Source organism: Cynocephalus volans, chromosome 3 (genome assembly GCF_027409185.1).
Source record: "Cynocephalus volans isolate mCynVol1 chromosome 3, mCynVol1.pri, whole genome shotgun sequence".
In the NCBI taxonomy this organism is placed as follows: domain Eukaryota; kingdom Metazoa; phylum Chordata; class Mammalia; order Dermoptera; family Cynocephalidae; genus Cynocephalus; species Cynocephalus volans.
In genome coordinates this window covers 20,501,183-20,521,985 of record NC_084462.1, presented here as the reverse complement: position 1 = coordinate 20,521,985, position 20,803 = coordinate 20,501,183, and the positions used below count along the sequence as shown (strand labels likewise).

The window sequence follows — 20,803 nt, the reverse complement described above, 5'->3', positions numbered from 1 at the left end:
TGCCTTGTAAGAACTGACTATATTGGGTGAGACCAGAGCTAGTCAGTCACCTCACTGCTGCAAATCTTTTTTCTGTCTAACTTTTTTCATTCTTTGTGACTTAAGAATGTCTTAAAGTTTGTCAATTATTTATAAGCCACTTAGAGATTTTGGTGAATATTGGCCTTCCCCCTAGACAAATATGTTTTAAGCCATTTTTCTAAAACTGCATGATCAAGAGTTGAACACTGAAGTTGTATTTCTGTCTCAGGGAGAATGAAGAAATTAAGATAAAGGTGGGAGAAAGAAGAAGACACTAAACTAATGGGCTAAAACTTTACTCCTTTTGTTTTCAACATTAATATTTCTGTGTGAAATGTAGGTGTATTCTTACAACTGATGTGGCCATTTAATAATTTGTCCCCACCCCAGGGTGTTGCTATAACAATTGTCTCAACAGTCTCTGGCATCTTGGAACTAAAAAAAGCAGACTAACCAACTTTCTTCTGTGTGTTTCCAGTGTGTCACACACTGGAATGCCTGGGAAGGTTATGCCTGACCTAAGATACAGAGAGCAAGGAGGAAGTAGCCAAGGGAAGTACAGGGTGGGAAGTAGAGTGAAGGTGGAGGAATGTTTTAGGCCCGAGGAGTAGCAGCAGCCTGGGCACTGACTAGTATCAGGAGTTTGGATAAGGCTTATGAGCTGGGTAGGGGCAGGCCCTTTAGCACCATTCCAAAGTCAGGGGAGAGGTAAAATATCAGGAAGATCTGTTTTGCTGTTGAGTAGTCCAGGTGAGAAATGTACATCACTGCCATCTCCTCTGGGGTCTTCATGAATTGCTAAGAAGGACCTGGGAACTACATTTCCTGGCATGTTTCCAAGTAGAGTCTGCCAATGAAGGTTCTCATATATGATTTGGAAGGCCAAAGAGAAGGGGAGGCCATTATTCTCCAAAGACATTTAGAAGCAACCTGAGGGCACACCAGAGCCTGAAACAGTGTCCAGTGAGTATCTTGAGAACATCAACTTGGGATGTTAGTGGGAGCTCCTCAGAGGTTCTTAAGATCCCAGGCAAGAACACCCAAATATTCTACTTTCTGTTTGTGGGAGGAATATACCTGCCCTGTTAAACTTGGAGGTGGCTGTGTAGCTTCTTTCAACCAGTGAAATGTGTAAGTGAGTAGGTCACTTGCAGAAAAAGCCATAGAGGCCTATGGTTCAGGGTGATGTCAGCCTGATGGCCAAATAGGAAGCTCCAGACCCTCCTTTCCCTACAGAGACACCTGTTCAACAGCAATACATGGACTATTTCTCTTTGCAAGAAATCCAGAAACTAGTTAAGAGGCTCCCACACCCTGTGTGAGCACAAAACCAGTTGCATCAAAGCTGATAGATGAATTTGTGGTACTCATTCTCCAGAGCCCCTCCCCCCAGCACAGCACAGTATGATTGGGAGGAAACTCCCAACTCTTGGTTTCTCCCTGGGGAGGAAAAGAGAAGACTGGAACATATGTCTAACATTCACACTTTTCAAGGGGCTACCCAAGGGATTAGTTTTTGTCTTGCCTGACAAGAAAGGGTACCAGGTTGGAGGCCACTGAGAACAAATGCAGTAGTGGAACTAGCATGCACTCTCTCACCATTGCCCTTCCCTGGCTCAGCGCAAAACAAGTGAGAGAAAATTCCCAACTCCTTGTTTCTCCCTGGGGAGGGAAAGAGTTGGAGCATGAGTCCAGCATTCTAGCCTTTCAGGAGCCTGCCCAAGAGTCCAGTTTCTGTCTCACCTGAGTCACAGCACTGATGGGACTTGGTATAGTGTAGATCCTATGTGCCACCAAGAAAAAAAGAAAGCTGGGTGGCTTGTACTGCTCCAGAGGATCCACAGTACAGTAGACAGGTACTCCAGGTATACCTTGGAGTCTTCACCCACAGGTAGAGGGGAAAGGGATGGGAGGAGTGGAGCATTTGTTCAGCATTCGGGCTTCTCAAGGGGTTGCTCAAGGGTCTGAATTTCTGTCTCACCCCACTCAGAGTGCTAACAGGACTCAACATATTCTAGATGCCTGGGAGTTGCTGAGACCAAAAAGAGCTAGGTGACTTATAGCAGCTCCAGAGAGCCTGCAGTACCTGACAGACACTATAAGAAAGAAGAGGTTATGACCTCCTAAAAAAAAAAAAAAAAAAAGCTTGCAAAACTTCTCTAATTGGAAATTCACATCCACAAATCAGAAAAGATGCATTCTCAGAAAAGGTTTGAGAGGCCCTCAAAATATCTCAGGCTTATTGGTGAAGGTCTTTCCTTGCACGAAGCAATCTGTAAAGGCTGGGAGAGATGGCCATCTTTTCAGATCTGCAGGTCCCAACACAAAGTACGAAGGCACAAAAAGAAATAGGGTAACATGGCCTAACCAAAGGAACAAAAGAAATATCCAGAAACTGACCCTAAAGAAATGGAGGTGTGTGGATTACCTGAGAAAAAAAATTCAGAATAACCACTATAAATAATGTTCTACAAGCTCAGGAAAATGATGTGTGAACAAAATGAGAACATCAGTAAAGACATAGAAAATATTAAAAGGAACCAAATTTTAGGCCTAAAGAGTACAGTAACTGAATTGAAAAACTCACTAGAAGGATTCAGCAACAGACTTGGTCAAGCAGAAGAAGGAATCAGTAAACTTGAAGACAGGTCATTTGAAATTATCCAGTTGGAGGAGCAAAAAGAAAAAGAGTGAAGAAAGCGTATGAGACATGTGGGACATCATCGAGCAGACCAATACACATATTATGGGAGTGTTAGAAAAGAAGAGAGAGAAAGGGAATGAAAGTTTATTTGAAAATAATGGCCTTAAACTTCCCAAATCTGGGGAAAGGAAGTGGACATTCAAATTCAAGAAGCCCAACAGACCGCCATCTAGGATGAACCCAAAGAAGGCCACACTAAGACACATGATCAAATTACTGAAAGTCAAAGATAGAATTTTGAAAACAGGAAGAAAAAAATGACTTGTCACATACAAGAAGATCTCCCATAAGATTATCAGCAACTTTCTTGGAAGAAACCTTGCAGACCAGAAGGGAACGGGATGGGTTATTTGAAGTGTTGAAAGAAAAAAGACTGCCAACTAAGAATACTATATTTGGTAAAACTGTTTTTCAAAAGTGAGGGAGGTTGTCTGCAACTTTTCAGGTTAAAAAAAAAATTTTTTTTAAGTGAGGGAGAAATTAATACATTTCCAGATAAACAAAAGCTGATAAAGCTTATCATCAGTAGACCTGCTGTGAAGGTTAATTCTAGGTTTTAACTTGGTTAGGTGAAGGAATGCTGAGAAACCTGGGAAAGCTATCTTTGTAGGTGTGTCCATGAGGGTGTTTCCAGCAGAGATTTGTATGACAGTCTGAGTGGACTGGGTGGGAAAGACCCACCCTTAATGTGGGTGAGAACCATCCAATCTGCTGGGGTTCTGAAGAGAACCAAAGACAGAAAAAAGAGGTGAAGCTCTCTCCTGATCCGCTGGAGCTGGGATACACTCTTCTCTCCTGTCTATGGACATCACAGCTTGAGACTCTTCAGCTTTTTGTTTCCAGGACTTATACCAAGGACACCATTAGCTTCCCTGGTTTTGAGGCCTTTGGACTTGGACTGAGCCATGCTACCGGCATCCAGTTTATAGACAGCCTATTGTGGGACTTTTCTTCATAGTCACATGAGCTAATTCCCCTAATAAATCCCTCTCATATAATTATAACATAACGTATTGATTCTGTCTCTCTGGAGAACCCTGACTAATACACCTGCCTTACAAGAAATGCTAAAGAGAGTTCTTCACATTGAAACAGAAAGATGCTAGATAGTTACATGAAAGCATATGAAATTGTACAGCTCATTGATAAGTAAGTATTTAGACATGTACAGAATTCTGTAATACTGTAATGTCATGTATAAATCACTTTTAACTCTGGTATAGGGTTCAAAAGACAAAAACATTAAAAAATAACTATAACTATAAAAATATATTAATGGATACACAATATAAAAAGGTGTAATTTGTGACATCAATAACACAAAGTTTAGGGAGGAGATATAGAAAAGAAGAGTGCTTGCAATTATAAGTTATCAGCTTAAAATAAATTATTATACATTCAGAATGTTTTTTGTAAGGCCCACGGTAACCACAAAGAAAACACCTATAGAAAATACACAAAATACAATGAGAAAGGAATTTAAAAGCATGTCACTACAAAAAAAAGTCAACAAAACATAAAACAGCAAGAGAGGAAAAGGGGGACAAAAAAGGCCACAAGACAGAAAACAGCAAAATCAAAATGGCAATAAGTTCTTCCTTATCAGTGATTACTTTAAATGTAAGTAGACTAAACTCTCCAATCAAAAGACATGGAGTAGCTGAATGGATTTTAAAAATCAAGATCCAACTGTATGCTGTCTACAGGAGACTCCTTTTAGATTTAATGATATGCATAGGCTGAAAGTGAAAGGATAGAAAAAGATATTTCTTGCAAATGATAACCAAAAGAGCAGGGGTGGCCACATTGCTTAATGATGGATATATGGTCTTAGAAAGGTGTCATTAGGTGATTTTGTTATTGTGCAAACATCATAGACTGTACTTTCACAAACCTAGATAGTATAACCTGCTGTACACCTAGGCCATATGGTATATCCTGTTGCTATGACCAGTGTTGTATATGTGGTCTGTCATTGACCAAAACATGATTATGCAGCACATGACTGTATAGAATAGGCTTAATTCAAAAACTGTCTCAAGAGACAAAGAAAGATATTAAATAATGATAAAAGAGTCAATTCACCAGGAAGATATAAAAATTATGTGTGTACCCAACATCAGTGTACCTGAACATATGAAGCAAACATAGACTGGTACAAAAATACTAGATTTTAATATCCCACTTTCAATAATCAATAAAATAACCAGACAGAAAATTAATAAGGAAAGAGCTGACTTGAACAACACTATAGACCAATTGCACCTGACAGACATATATACAGAGCATCTACCCAACAGGAGCAGAAAACACATTTTTCTCAGGCACACATGGAGCATTCGCCATGGTAGAGAATGTTAGGTCACAATACAAGTCTTAAATTTAAGAAAATGGAAGTCATACTAACTGTCTTTTTCAGGCACAGTGGAATGAAACTAGAAATCACTGACAGTAAGAAAATGGGAAGATTCATAAATACATGGAAACTAAACAACACCCTGAAAAGCTTTTCTGCTAAGATCAAGAACAAGGCAAGAATGCCCGCTCTTCTCACTTCTATTCCACATAGTACTAGAAGCCCTAGCTAGAGCAATTAGGGAAGAAAAAGAAAGAAAAGGCATCTATTTCAGAAAGGAAGAAGTAGAACTATCTGTTTACAGATGACATGCTCTTATACATAGAAAACTCTAAAATTTCCACCAAAAAAAAAAAAAAAAAAACTGTTAGAATAAACAAGTTCAAAAGAGGTGCAGGATACCAAGTCAACATACAAAAATCAGTTTTGTTCCCATATGCTAATAACAAACATTCCTAAAAAGAAATTAAGAAAACAGTCTCATTTATAATAGCATCAAATAAAAATAAAATAGGAATAAACCAAGGAGAGGGAAAGACTTGTACACTGAAAACTACAAAATATTCCTGAATGTAATTAAGACAAATTAATGGAAAGACATCCTGTGTTCATGAATTGGAAGACTTAATATTGTTAAGGTGTCTATACTACCCAAAGATACCATATGGATTCAGTACAGTCCCTTCCAAAATGTCAGTGGCATTTTGTGCCGAAGTAGAAAAAACAATCCAAAAATTCATATGGAACAATGAAGTATCCCAAATAGCTGAAACAATCTTGAGAAAGAAGAACAAAGCTAGAGGTCTCACACTTCCTGACCTCAAAACACATTACAAAGCTACAGTAATCAAAACAGTATGGTATAAAGACAGACCTATAGACCAATGGAACATAATAGAGAGCTCAGAAATAAATCCACACATATATGGTCAGCTGATCTTTGACAAGGGTGCCAAGAACACAATTGGGAGGGTATAGTCTGTTCAACAAATGGTGCTGTGAAAACTGGATATCTAAATGCAAAAGAATGAAATTGGATCCTTATCTCACACCATACAAAAATCAACTCAAAATGGATTAAAGACTTAAATGTAAGACCTAAAACAATAAGATTCCTAGAAGAAATCATAGGGGGGAAGCTTTATAACATTGGTGTTGGCAATGATTTCCTGGATGTGACACCAAAAGCAAGGCAACAAAAACAAAAATAGACTAAGTGGGGCTACATCAAACTAAAAAGCTTCTGTGTAGCAAGCGAAACAGTCATCAAAGTGAAAGGCAACCGATGAAAAGGAATTGAAATCCTTTGAGAAAGGATCTCAAAGAACATGCTCCCATGTTCATTGCAGCCTTATTCACAGTAGCCACAAGATAGAAACAGCTTCAGTATCAATCAACAGGTGAATGGATATTAATGTGGTACAGATTGAGTATAACTAATCTGAAAATTTGAAATCCAAAATGACCCAGTGGGCATTTCCTTTGAGCATCATGTCAGCTCAAAAGTTTTGGATTTCGGATTTTGAATTTTAGGATTAGGGATGCTCAATCTGTATATTTGTAATACAGAATATTATTCGGCCTTTAAAAAGAAGAAAATCATGTCATATGGTACATCATGGATGAATCTTGAAGGCATTGTGCTACATGAAATTAGCCACTTTACAGAAGGACAAATAGTGCATGATTCCACTTATATGCTCTATCTAAAGTAGTCAGACTCATAGAAGCAGAAAGCAGGATGGTGGTTGCCAGGAGTTGGGAGAAGGGGGAAATGAGTTGCTGGGCAATGGGTAGTTTCAGTCATGCAAGATGAAAAAGTTCTAGAGATCTGCTGTACAAGATTTTGCTTTTAGTTAACAATACTGAATGCTTAAACATATGTTAATATGGTAGGTTTTATATTATGTTTTTACCACTTTTTTTTTTAAGGGCCCAATGGTTCACTTTCTTTTCCCTCTGCCAAAACGGATATGTAGCATGAATGAGAAATAAGCCTCTGTTTTGAGCTACTGAGGTTTGGATTTGTTCCAACAGCATAACCCAGCACATCCTGACTGATACAGATCATAAGGATTAAAACTAAATGTGAGGGTAGAGAAAAGGAACAGATTTGAAAGACATTACAAACATAGGGTTAGAGGGTGTTATGCTGAATGTGAAGGTGGGGACAAGTCCAGACGACTCACAGGCCTCTCTGGTTTGGGCCACTATGTAGATAATGATGCTGGACACAAAATTGGAAATAGAATCAAAACGATTGCAGGAGAGAAGAAAATTAACTTGACAAGTCAGGGTGGAGGTATCTAGTATATATGGGTTTTACCAATGTCTAGCACATAGTAGTTGCTCAATATATATTTGGTAAGTGAGTTAGTGTCAAGAATACATGGAGAAATCCAGTCTGGAGAAAGATTTTGGAGTCTGGAGTAAGAAGCAGCAAAAAGAGGAAACAGGCAGAGGACAAGAAGCCCATAAGGGAGATTATTACCTTAGGAACATTGGGTCATGCTATGTAAGTTCAAAGTATGGTTTTGTATTTTTTCAAGTCTCTTTATGCCCCTCAGAAATGTTTTGCAGTGGAGAGAAAAATGCATCAAAAGGTATTATCAATTGCTGTGTACTTCAGAACTTGACTTTGACCTGTAGATAATAGCATTCAAGTCTAGACTCCCCTTTCTACTGTTTGGTGATGCAGGTATTTGGCCTGTCATGGAAAATAAAGTGAAAACTGTGTTGCATGGGGACCTGAGGCAGTGACAGAATGGTAGAGCTGGGTCAGCCAGCAAAGCAGAGTGCAGAGAAGTCCCTACCCTGTCCTTTATTTGGAAAGGAAAGCTTACACTTGGAATAAAGCCTTTCTGTCCTTATTTGTGAGCTGTGGGACGAGTCACCACTAGGTGGCACTGATTCTCCATGAGGAAAAGGTTTTCTCTCATACTGGGTGTTTCAAAAATATGTGTGTCAGCAAAACACTACAAACAGAATTGACAAAATTCTTTTAGGCTTTGTACTAAAGCATAACACTACATGCATTCCAAATTTAACATCAAAGATGTCAGTGTTATGAGGGTTTATGCTTTTACCTTTTTCACTTGTGCTAATTTTCCTTATGACATTCTTTCTCTTCAGCAAGATGGATAAACCAAACATTAATCCTTGAGGATTACTAATGTTTAAGAAATGAGCCACAAGCTAATTTTGGCCCATGTGAGACTGAGGGCATCTGCTTTCTCATTGCAGTGTCTTTGCCAGTAATCTAAACTCCAGTTGGATTGCCAGGAACTTGTCACTCTGAGATGAGGCATTTATATTAATGCATTATCTGGAGGAGGACTTGAATGTCTGGAATCCCTGAAGAATAAGACACTGTATCTTTGAAGAAATGGAGAGAGTCTTTGTTTCATTAATATGATGGAATGCTTTTGTCGAGGCCCTCAGGTCCCTTGTGTGTTCTGAGATAAAGGATTCATCAGTTTGGGCCGAGCCGTGGCGCACTCGGTAGCGTGCTGCGCTAGCAGCGCGGCGACGCTCCCGCCGCGGGTTCGGATCCTATATAGGAATGGCCGGTGCACTCACTGGCTGAGTGCCCGTCACGAAAAAGACAAAAAAAAAAAAAAAAAAGGATTCATCAGTTTGTTGTCAGTATGCTGCTTTTAGGAATGAATTGGATATATGTGGGGTGGGACTGAAGAGTATTAGATAAAAGATTTGAAAGCAATGCTTCTGGAATATTTATTCTTAGGGTCAGAAATTTCCCTGTTGAGTTTCTTTTTACCTTCCTAGAACCATAACTTTGCTCTGTAATCTCAGAGGTATGTAAGTAGAGCTTTCCAGAAAGTTAGGGCCACAAGATGGAGAGCCGTTCATGAACCATCAGATGGTAAGAGTTTAATCAAAATAACTGTGGGGAACATCTGGTTTGGAGTCTTTCAGTGGAACCTGAGAATGTGAATGTGGTTGTGTAATCACCCATCTTTTCCCATTGTCACTTGTATTTGTTTTATTTCTCCTTTCTCACCTGCCAGCTCTCTTCCCTGCCGTTTTTTCCTACTCTTTCCAGGCCTCATCCTATCCTTTGTAGCATATAGTGTTATTAACTGTACAGCAATGAAATATAACCAAAATTCACATCTGCAGCGAACTGGTTTGTTGCTAAAGACACAGACGTCTGCAGCCACCTACAGTAGCTGAATGGCTGCATGAAGAGAATATAAATGAGTCTGGACCAGCTGGCAGTGCCAGGGCAGCTCCAGCTGTGATGGTGGATGGTTGGCACTTATTAGCAGCACTCTAATTTGGGGCCCAGCCAGTCAGCTGACTCCTGTGTTGAGCATAAGCCTTCACATTTATCAACAGATGAATGAAGCTTAGGTCTCTTGTTCCCACTATCAGGGAGGACCTTTATTCAGGAAGTAACATTGATAAGAACCAAATGTCTGGGCAGCAAAAGGATTTTTAAGCACACAAATAAGGACTCATTTACTGGAATGAAGGTTCATGCTGCATAATGCAAATCAAAAAAGAAAGGAGGGTGGTGTAAGAATTCCTTGTCATGGACGGTGGCTTGCCCCTGCTCCTTTCAAGATGAGTCACTTCCTTCAGAGATCAGAGTGGGTCTAGCTGAAAAACATCAGGTTCAAGCCACAGTAGTGATGCCCCCTTGCAGCTATGTCATGTAAGATGCCTGGCAGAGCCCTTGGCTCACATTGGTCCCCACAGCAACATGACATAGTGGACATTGAGGCTTGAAGTGAAGTGATAATAAATGGTGAAGCTGAGAAGCCAAAGGGAAGCCTCCGAGCCCCAAAACATAGTCCTGGAGTGGATTCCAAACACTGTCAAGCACTGAGCAGAGCTGGCATTGCAGCAAGGTTTCAGAATTTAACTGTTATTTGTCTTAGTGTTTTTGTCAGTTTCTAACCCCCATAGTGAACAGCACAGTGAATCTGTTCATCACGGGCTCCTTGATCTTGGAAAGATTTTGGTTGATAATTACACACACATCCACTTCATTTACCTGACACGTTAGCCCCTTATACACAAGGTAGGGAATCTGGTCGTTTCAGCAGGTGTGCATTTGTGTGTTTGATTCCAAGACGGATAAAAATAAAAACAAATGTTGCTTACCTCTCTTCCCACCCAGCTTTCCCATTAAAAGTCAGATAAGTACTATATTTGCTATTGTTTGCAGTGATTATTTATTTTTATTTATTTATTTTTTGTCTTTTTCGTGACGGGCACTCAGCCAGTGAGTGCACCGGCCATTCCCATATAGGATCAGAACCCGCGGCGGGAGCGTTGCTGCACTCCCAGCGCCGCACTCTCCAGAGTGCACCACGGGCTTGGCCCTGCAGTGATTATTTAAAAGAGAGATAGATAACTACCCAAAATAGGGAAAGGTAAAAATATACACATGTTAAAGTGAAATGCCAATATGACTAAAAGTTTTATTTCTATTTGCCCTCTGCTCTACAGAAATAATTTTTATTCCTGTATTTCATTCACTTTATCCCTTGATATCGGACACTGAATGATAGAGGCAACTGCCTCTCCCTCTTGGCCTCACTTCAGGGAGGCTGGGGACATAGACGTGCTGCTATCTCTACCCCCTCCACAGGGCTGCTGTTGCTCCTCCGATTTCACCCCTCTACTGCTGACCTTCCAGCAGGTGGTGGCATGTGCATCAGTCAGAGCCAGGTCCCAGCCTGGACTCTTAAGGAGCCCAAGGACCTGGCAAACCTGGGTCCTCAGCTGTGGCCCACTTCCCTGGTCCCCAGGAAATGGGCATTACTGTGCCTTGTCCCCCTAGAGAACATTCTGGTGCTGCTTTCTCATCCCAGTGAAGCTGCCTTAGATGGTTAAAGTGTTACTACCTTCGCAGGAGACAAATCACAGAACTTCCTGTTCTGTTCAGATGAAGAGGTGTTGTGTTTCCCCTTTCCCAGCATTGCTTAGGACAAGTCCTTTTGCTGGGTTTTCTTAGTGAGTTATCTGTTTTGAAAGTTCTTTGGAAGACCATTACATGAGAAGTATTCCTTGATGTGCTGCTCTGCGTCCAGCACTGTGCTGAGGGCTGTGAGGCTATGAACATCAGTGAAATGTGTGGCTGTTGCTTGTATTGCAACTACACAGTGCAGCACAGCAGCTAAGACAAGGGACTCTGACATTAAACCTGCTTATGCTTTAATCCCAGCTACTCTCCTTCCAGGCTTTGGGACCTAGAGTAAATGCTTTGTCTCCCCAGCTACCTTTCCTTTATCGGTAAAATGAGAACAACTGTATCTACTTCATAGAGCTTTTGTGAAAAGTAAATGGCATGATATTGGTGAAGCGCTTAGGTGCCTGGCACTTTGTAAGTGTCATTAAACAGTGGCTGCCCATATGAAGCAGATAGAGACTGAGGCCAACATGTACAGGTGTGGTGCAGCCTCAGGTAATGAGAGGAATTCCTAGAAAGAAGGAACTTCCAGTTTTGTAAAAATCTGCTACCACAAGAGCATGGAGTTCCTCTAAAGTGGGCAGATATAAAATCTCATCAGGGAAGCAAAAGATGATTCATAATTATCTTAGTTTTTCAAATCATGTACTCAGGAAACTCATTTCTTACTAAGTCCCCAATGTGCTGCAACATAAAGGAGATAGATTTTTGGAGCTAAGTTTTTGCTAACCAATACGTTCTATAAGAAATGACAGCTCTCCTTTAGTCCATGTTCAAGTTCAGAGAAGGGCCTCTGCTGGGGGAGCCGTGTCCTAGAAAGGTCTGCCTGTGACTTTCTTTGCTGCTGCTGTTGCCATGGTCTGCACTCTTCTATCCACAGCACGGTTGTGCCTTCTCCTCTCAGGTTTCTCAAGTTCTTATTCCTACCCAGAAAGATTGGAATCTCAGGAAATGCTGTTCAACGAGATGAGTGTAGTAAGGGACTAGAAACAAAGATGACAGTACATTTTGCTGGAGAACTCAGAAATAGTCACGAAGTATAGATAAAAATGTGTGGTTTGTCTCTGACTTGGTGGTCATGGTCTTTGTCTTATTGAGAGAGCACTGACCTTTACCTGAAGTTCTGGCCACTCCACCCACCCCCAGCAGCAGGCTGGCCTTAAGGTCAGGGCTGCTCACCTTGTACTGTCCTTGTAGCAGAAATCCATACTTCCTTGTCTCTAAATTATTTTTGGTGTCTACTAAAACACACTGTCTATAGTACTTATGGAAAAAGATACTCTGTGGATTTTTAACAGGTTCGTATGGGCACTTTATTAAAATAGAAACTCTGACCCTTTTTCATGGTTTTTGTGGCCACCAGTTAGCCATTGCTTATAGAAGTCATCATAGCCTGATCCTGTTCACAAATTGTATGGGGGTTGTAAGCTTCTGGTGTCTCTCTAGAACCGCGTGGCATTTGTTTAGTCCCTTTATGTTTTGCTAAAATAATTTAATGGCATTTTTCTGTGCCTCTGTAGCCTCATCGAAAGAGAGGTACATTTTAATTCAGTCTTTAGAAATCTTGCATTAAAAATCCCTTAAGAACTGTTATCTACTAGATATCTTTTTATAAAGAGTGATTTACCTCCTTTTTGTCTTTACACTAATTGTGTGTTACCAGGTGTCAGCATCCTAATTTGTTTTAGTGATCTCATTGCGATGTCCTTGAGAAAGGACTCTGCACGTGCATGCATCTTGTGCGCATGTTGAAGTACAAAGCGATAGTGTCCCCTCTTTGCATTCTCAGCACAGAGCACTGCAGCGTTTCTAGGCTTCCAGGTAGAAGAGAAATTGTTGCTATGGTAATAACCACAAGCATGAAAACACCCTGTGTCCCCCTGGGTGTCTGTGTCAGGGCAGAGGAATGTGGGGAAAGGAAATAGTAGCAAAGAGCCAATGTTCAGAGCATTGAGCAAAAGCTGCTTTTAGGTAGAATTTCTTGTTTACTGTTGAATTCAAGATCATTTTCCCATTTGCAGTGTTGTAGCTGAGAAATGTAAATGTCTTTTATTCCTCAGTGTCCTCCCTGACTTTGAGACAAAGGTACAGAGAGATTAAGGAAGGCCTCTGTCACTTCTCTAGTCCCCAGAGGCCACATGGCCTTCCTACAAACCGCAGTTAGAAAATGTGTGTCTGTGTCTGTGGTGACTACACCATTCCAAGTGGGATCAACCACATAGGCCCAGGAAACCTCACTGCCCTTCGTCTCCAGTGTAACAGGCTGAGGCGCCAGTCCCTGCCATCTCCTTTGAAACTAAATAACACTTGTGTGCTCTGTGTCTGTACTACATGCTAATGTCCCCTGAGAAGGTGGACTCAGAATAACCTCGGTAACTCAGAACAATGATGAGAAACAAAATCCAGTCCACTGAGGTCAGGGTGAGGAGCACAACAAAAAGCTAGTGTACAGTTTTTCCAGATAATCAGAGTAAATATAATAAGGATTTCTTGACTTAGGAGTTTGGTATCATAGTTAAAACAGGCTGAAGTCTAGGTGCCTACTAATAGAACTCTCATCTGCTCCAAGTCACACAATTAGCAGGTGACAACATCCAGAGTCAAATCTAGTGCTTCTTACTGTTATTTGTGAATTTTTTTTTTTTTTTTTTTTTTTTTTTTTTTTTTTTACTGGTAAGGGGATCGAAACCCTCGGCACAGTGTGGTCTGCACCACGCTCAGCCGGTGAGCGCCCCGGCCATCCCTATATAGGATCCAAACCCGTGGCCTTGGCACTACCAGCGCCGCACTCTCCTGAGTGAGCCAAGGGACCGGCCCGTTATTTGTGAATTTTTAGGTGGGATTTTGGTATGCTGCATTAGTTTTTAGAGTCCTTATCTTTTGGAGCTACAAACATATTTATAAATGAAATTAATATAATCTGGGACTTGCATCAAAATTATCCTAGAAGAGAGGGGCTGGGAGAGTAGATATAGTATAGATAAGATAGGACTGGCCGTGAGTTGATAATTATTAAGCATGAGTGATGGGTACATGGGATTCATTATATTTCAACATATATTTTTGTATATGTTTAGAATTTTCCATAATAAAAAGTTAGTTTTAAAAAAATACGAAATAAATCTTGGTCTGCCTGACTTTAGCTATATACCTGTGCTCTTATCTACTTTGCTTTGCTTCTTTGAGGGTGTACATCACTCTTGGGAACTGGAAAGATCCTTATTCAAATGTTCTGTTTCACAGCTTGGTCACTTCTTTAAGAGATGGGAAAATGTGTAACATAACAGGAAAATGCAACAGCTATTTGTGAGAAGGTTAAAGAGCTCTTTCTCCTAAAAGAGAGAAGGTTTCGTATATGTAGTTTCTCTGTACAAGATTCTCCTGTATAAATGATGAGGGCCTGGCATTTTTCAAATTTCATGGGAAAACATACTACCCATAAAGAATCCAATACGGCGTGACTTGCTAGACCTTACTGTAGCCAGTACAATGGGTTCTCAGGAATCCTGGGTCCCTCTGCTGAGGGCTTCCTCCTCCCAACTCTTCTTTCTCTAGGATGATTTGAATGCATTCAGTCTATCCTCAAGGCTGGAAGAGAGACCAGATGACCTGAGTGTCCTTCCATCTCAAAGTCTATGATTTCTAGAAAACTGAAGATTTTCAAACTGGGATTGGCATTTGCTTTTCAAAAAGAAACAGGCTAAGAGAATTTCTCAGATCAAATCCCTATAGCCTCATAAAAGCACTTTTTTTTTTCAGTTTTATTTCTCATCAGAGGTTCATATGAAAAGCATTTTAAGTTTCAGAAGCTCCCTGTGTCTGAGAAACTGATCCAGATTCTAGCCCAAAGAAAGTGAAATAGATCACAATCTTTTCTTCTCTTGTCTTCGACTACAGCTTGTCCTTTTGCCTTCCTCTCCCCTCCTGTTAGACTTTGCTGCTAAAAACATCTGTTACCACAGCCCACAGCCCTCTTTGCTCCAAGGCCCTCTCACCACATGTAAAAGCCTCCTTTTCACCCTCAAGGCCAACGCCCACTCCGCTGAACTTTCTCCTCCCAGCTTGTGTCTTTCCTATAAGCGAGCACCCTTGCTGCTTTCTCAACCGTCTTGTCACCATGATTCTGACCATCATACAGGTTCTTCCCTCATTTCCCCACATACTTTCTCCAGACTCGCTTCTTCATCAAACCTCTGCTCAGCCATAGTGCGGAATAAGCCTATGAGGGTCTTGCCCCTTACCCTCCCTGGCACTTCTCCCCTCTCCTCCAAACACGGTCATTAGCTGCCCCCTCAGCATCTGCTTGTGCAGAGGCAGGTTGGTTGTCTCTGCTTTGGTTGCAGTTTGGTCATTCATTCAGCAGATATTTATTAAACATTGCTATGCCAGAAGGAATACAAAAAGGGGCAGCTGCAGCCCTAATTTTTGTTCAGGGTTGGAGGGGAGCAGTTTCGTCACAGATAATTAGATGGCGAGAGAGTGGTGGTGACTGCAGTAAGTATTCCAAAGAGGAAAGGGTCACTTGGGTTTGGCATGATGAGGAAATCACTGCATGAGAGAGATGGGTCTTGGCCTGACTGGGCCTTAATGGGATCTGATAGGTGGAGATAGGGAGAATTTTACTCCAGGGCCAGGGAGTGACATGAGCAAAGCTGTGTGAAGGGTCAGCCAGAAGACAAGTGGGACCAGAGCAAAAGGAAGTAGGACTAGGGAGGTAAATAGACCCCAGATTGTAGAGGGCTTTGCGATGCAGAGCAAGGAGGGTGAATTTGTTTCCAGAGACCCGAGGGAGCTATTGCATGTTTAATGTAGTAGAGACAATGGGATCACATGCCGTTTGGGGGAGGGTGAACCTTGTAGAGCCATGAAAGGAAGTGGGAGGTAGGGAGAGATCAGATACAGAATGTTAGGGGAGCTGGAACGCCTTGTCAATTTAGTTATCATAGCGAGTCATTGCTAGTAACCAGGGAACACACAGTCCTCCCACAGTCCTTGATTAACAAATCCTCTAGTCCCAAAGCCCATTCATACAATGCTGCAAATATTTGCTGTGATTCTTTTTTTTTCATTCTCCAGAAGGCCTAGGTGGAATTAGATTGGCCTGAACAAACACCAGTCTTCTGAGGGCTGGATTGGATTAGAGCAGGGAGGCAGCAGTAGTCGAGAGTGATGGTGGAGTGGAGGTGGCCAAGGGAAGAGGCTTTGGGGGAAGAAAGCCGGCTAAGGCCATCAGTGGACATAGTCTTGGGCGTGTGGCTGTCCCTGGAGAAAATCATTTGGCAGTTGCTGCTTTGCAGCAATTCCACAGGCCAGCATATTTTTTTTAGCCCTTGTGTGCTTTAAATATAGAAGAAACCATGTAACCGTCGCAAGTTTTTTCCTACTCATTTAAAAAGGCTTGTTTTCCAGCCGAAAGCATGTTGGATAAGCTTAATTTCTCTCTCAGATAAGCTTAATTTCCCTAACTCTGATGTGCATAAAGAGAATTGCTTAATTCTCCTTTTGCAACATGTTTTCCCAGCTGCTGAGAGGCCTGCTTTTTTTTCTGTGGGTCTCCTGACAGAAATGTAAACAATTTAAGGCCCCATGGCATCAAGTGCTGTTTATTAGCACAAGGACCCTGGATATTAGTGTGTTTTCTCTCTGGGGATGTATTTATCTGGAATTGGTGGCTGCTTTTCTGTCCCTCTGTGTCTCGCAAGAGACAGGGATCAAGGCTGCTTTGGGCTGCACCAAAAGCCGCAGCCCCTCCTTCAGGTGGAGTCACCTCCCTGCCCAGCTCCAGTCCTCCATCCTCATTGTGCGAGGAAATGCTCTGTGTTCCCTAGCTGTATTCTGATTGGAACCATGTTTTCTGGAGCACCTCTGCTTAGGTCTTCCAATGGAACACAAACGGCCTTTTGACACCTTATTTTGTAAAAAGTGCATTTCCAAAGAAATAAGACATGATACTGTTGTAAAAAAACACATCCGTTTACAGGCAAGGAAAAGAAGGAATGCATCTGGGAGCAGTTTGGCCAGGGTTTTTTACTTTTCCTTCGGTAAATGCCTGGCGTGCACCATCCATCCAAGGGTGGCTGAGGGGAGAACACTCTATTCTGTGGCTGCCAAAACCACAACAAATGACAACTTTCCGTTCTGTCATCTCTCTCGGCTCCACTGCTGGGCAGGCAATTCATTTTTCTACCATAAAAGGGCAACAAAACTTGTCTATAGCCGTGGTGCCTTCTGCACTGCAGGGAGAAGGCAGAAGGTGGGCAAGAGAGGCACTCTCAGCCAGAGGCGCAGCCATGCTTGCCCCGAGCCCACAGCAGAACTTAGTCCAGGCTTCAAGCAGCCCCAGCAGTGAGGGGAGCAAGAGACAAGAGCGATGAATATGAGGTCTGGACAGGCTGGGGTGTTGCTTTCGTGTCTGTTCGCCTAGTGGGACACATGGAGATGTGGGGTCCAAACCCTGTTACAGGGAGCTGCACTGTGCCTGCCCAGGAGGTTCTGTATTACTGACATTTGGTTCTCTTGATTTGTAATTGTAGGTGTTAGATTTATAAGGGGAACCCAAGAGATCAAATAACCTAGACACCCTCATTGTGCACATGAAGAAAGTCCTTAGAGGGGTTAAGTGCCGGGTTCATGCAGCTTAAAGAAATCATCAAATTTTTGTCTTTTGATTGTATATAGACTTTGGGTTCAGGGACATAGAAAGGTCTTACTTAACCCATATATGTCCCCAGTGGTCCATTAGTGTACTGTTTGGCTAGTTAAAGGTGGGCCACAGAAACCTTGACTAATAGAAATACAGTTCTTAATTGATGAGTTTTGTATATCAGTCAACCAGAGTCTTTTGGAAAGTATATAGCCTTTGTATTGTTATCTATAAAATTATGGGTCCTTTAAGTAATTGTTCAAAATCAACACAGGAGTAGTTAGGAAGCAAATGATTAGGTACTTTGACATTTAGCCACTTGGAGACAGTAGCTGCAAAATTTCTGTCTCATGTACCCTGGCAAAGGGACCAGGCTACCAACCCAACACAAGCGGAGCAGCAGCAAAGGAAATGCTGTTTCAACAAACTGTGTGTTCTGTCTGGAGCCCTGCACCAAAAACAGGGCTCTGGGCAAGCAGGTTCTCAGATTAAGCTGCTAGCAGACCCATCCTTTTGCTTGGCTCCCCTGGATATTTTCCTGTAAAGCAAAACTGAGATCCCCCCCCCACCCATTTAAACGTACCCTAGCTCTAACTGCACATCTGATTTCGTAGCGGATGTTGGAACTGAACTGAGCACATTCCTAAGAGAACAAAAATGTCTAAGAATGTTGCTAATCTAGAAATTTGGGAGGAAAGCAAGGATTTTTAAGGTTAAATGTTACTATCCAGATAGTGCTGGTGGTCGGAATAGATTCTGAGCTTACTGGCTCAGAATCAAAAGTTAACTCAAAGTCATTCCTGAAAGAAAATATCATTGAGTAGGAATGGCTGAAGCAAGCCCAGTGTGAATGATTCAAGTATCACATAACTAGACTTTGTTGTTGTTGTTTTTTTTAACCCTTGACTTGGTGTTGTCAGCAACACGCTCACGCAGTGAGCTAACCGGCCATCCCTATATGGGATCCGAACCTGTGGCCTTGGTGTTATCAGCACCACACTGTCCCAAGTGAGCCACGGGCCGGCCCTAGACTTTGTTTTAAAGCTGTAAGACTAATTTAAAACTTTACTGTTCCAACAAGCAAAGCAATTGGGTGGGCAATCATAAAACGAAGAGTTTGAACATCTCTTTTTTTAAGAAAGAACTTTATATATTTTTTTCTCAACAATGTAAAACTGAATATCTTGATCTATCAAAGAACTGATTGGTATAATTTTCCTGGTACTTCTCAAGACCTTCACTGCCCTTGAAATAAGCAGATGACAGCCAGGATTGTTCATCTCACTGTGCTTGTCACACATTCTTTGCTTGTGGAAACCTTGGAAACCCTTATGGTTTTTGTCAGCAACAGCAAGGGAATTTTGTCTTATAGAACAATTGTAAATTCTAATTAAGTGTAATTTTTTTAGACTAATTTCTCAAGCAAACGGCATTTTCTTCTTGGACTTAGAGTCTCCCCCTCCCCATCCATCACTGTCTGTGCATGCCTGAGCATCCTGGCCATGTGGTGACCAGCTTAGAAACATCAGCCTGCTTGCTTCCTAATTTGGTCACAGTATGCCTCGGGCAGTCTTGCCTAACTTTAGAAAAACACAAACACAGGGAGTAGCTTTGATATAGCAAAGGGGAATTTCCTCTTATCAAAAGACCTACACTTCCCCTCTTACTTCCTCCAAAAAGAGGAAGTGACACTTTGGGAGGTTGTAGCTCACTCTGAAGTTCCTTCTTTAAGCCTGGCATCTTCATGCCGGCTTTTACCTAGCTAGTTCCTGCTCTTTCCTTCCTCATTGTTCTTAATGCCTCTTAACATTTAAGGAGTTTAATTTAATTCTTAAGGATATCCATTTTCCACTTGAATTCATCAGCAGGGAACAGGTTAAATACATTTTGGTATATCCAGACAATGGCATACACCAGGGGTGAACACACTTTTTCTTTAAAAGGCAAGATAGTAAATATTTAGGACCATAAGGTCTTTGTCCTAGCTACTCAACTCTACCTTTGTAGCATGAAAGTAAGTATAGACAATATGTAAACAAATGAATGTGGCTGTGTTCCAGTATACATATATTTACCAAAATAGGCAGTGGGCCAGATTTTGCCCATGAGCTGGAGTTCGCTAACCCATGGCATACACCATAGCATTAAAAAGAATGACATGGATCTGATTTTGCCAATTTGGAGCTGTCTCCAAGATGTATTAAGTGGAAAAGCAAGATGTAGAACAGAGGGTCTGCTCACACTTAGTCTTAAATGGGAGGAGGAGATGTTTGCTGATGTATATGTAAAATCTGTTTGGAAGGATAGATAAAAAATTGGTAGCCATGAATTGCTTTTGAGGAGAGTCACTGAAGGTCAGGGAGGAATGTACATATATTATTTTTTCAATAAAAAAAAGAATTACACCCATTTTCATCAACCCAGTCATATGTGAACTTTTTTGTTTCTCATGTTTTCTTTTTTATTTTTTTATGTGAACTTTTAGGGCAAAAGGGTTTTGTTTTAAGAGAACTTGAAAAGAAAGAAATGTAATTATTAAAATATGCTTGTATATTTTCAAATTCATAGCTATTTCTCCTGGTTCTTTGTAAGGGCTTATTTTAACCACCTAAAAAGAAGTGCTTTTGGTGGTGAGTGGAAAGAGCTGGAACACGGCCACTCTGCCTTTCTTCTTGCTTGCCCTTCTGCATAAGCTTCATTTACAGCACTAGCTCAGGAGCTGCTGGACAAGATGCAACCATTGAGAAACCTTGAATCAGAAGGCAGAGCCCCATGGGAATAAATACAGCTTTTAGTAATTAGGATTCAAGACTGCTTCCAACTACCTCTTTTTCCCACAGAGTCTATTTCTGACTGACAAGTAGGGATGGGTTCTGATTCACTGAGCATTGCTATGACCAGTTTTTAAAATATCTGGTTTGAGTTGTGAAACCAGCAGATAAAGTTGTTACTTTCCTAGTATGTAAAACAATTCACTTTTGGTATGTGAGGAACAAGCAAAAGGATTAGCACCAAATCTGCGTCTGTTTAGAACAGCGGTGAAGATATAAACAGCTTAAGAATTCACATTTGACTGTTGGCCTCAGTTCATAGCCCCTTCCTCCATTTCCCAAGCAAATATTTTTCAAATCGCCATAC

General features: G+C 41.4%; 1 protein-coding gene across 4 annotated transcripts in view; it reads left to right on the top strand.

Moving 5' to 3' along the window:
* The window catches only part of RNF216 (ring finger protein 216), a 172,282-nt gene that overhangs the window by 71,684 nt on the left and 79,795 nt on the right, over positions 1–20,803 (top strand). The gene's annotated exons all lie outside the window — the stretch shown is intronic.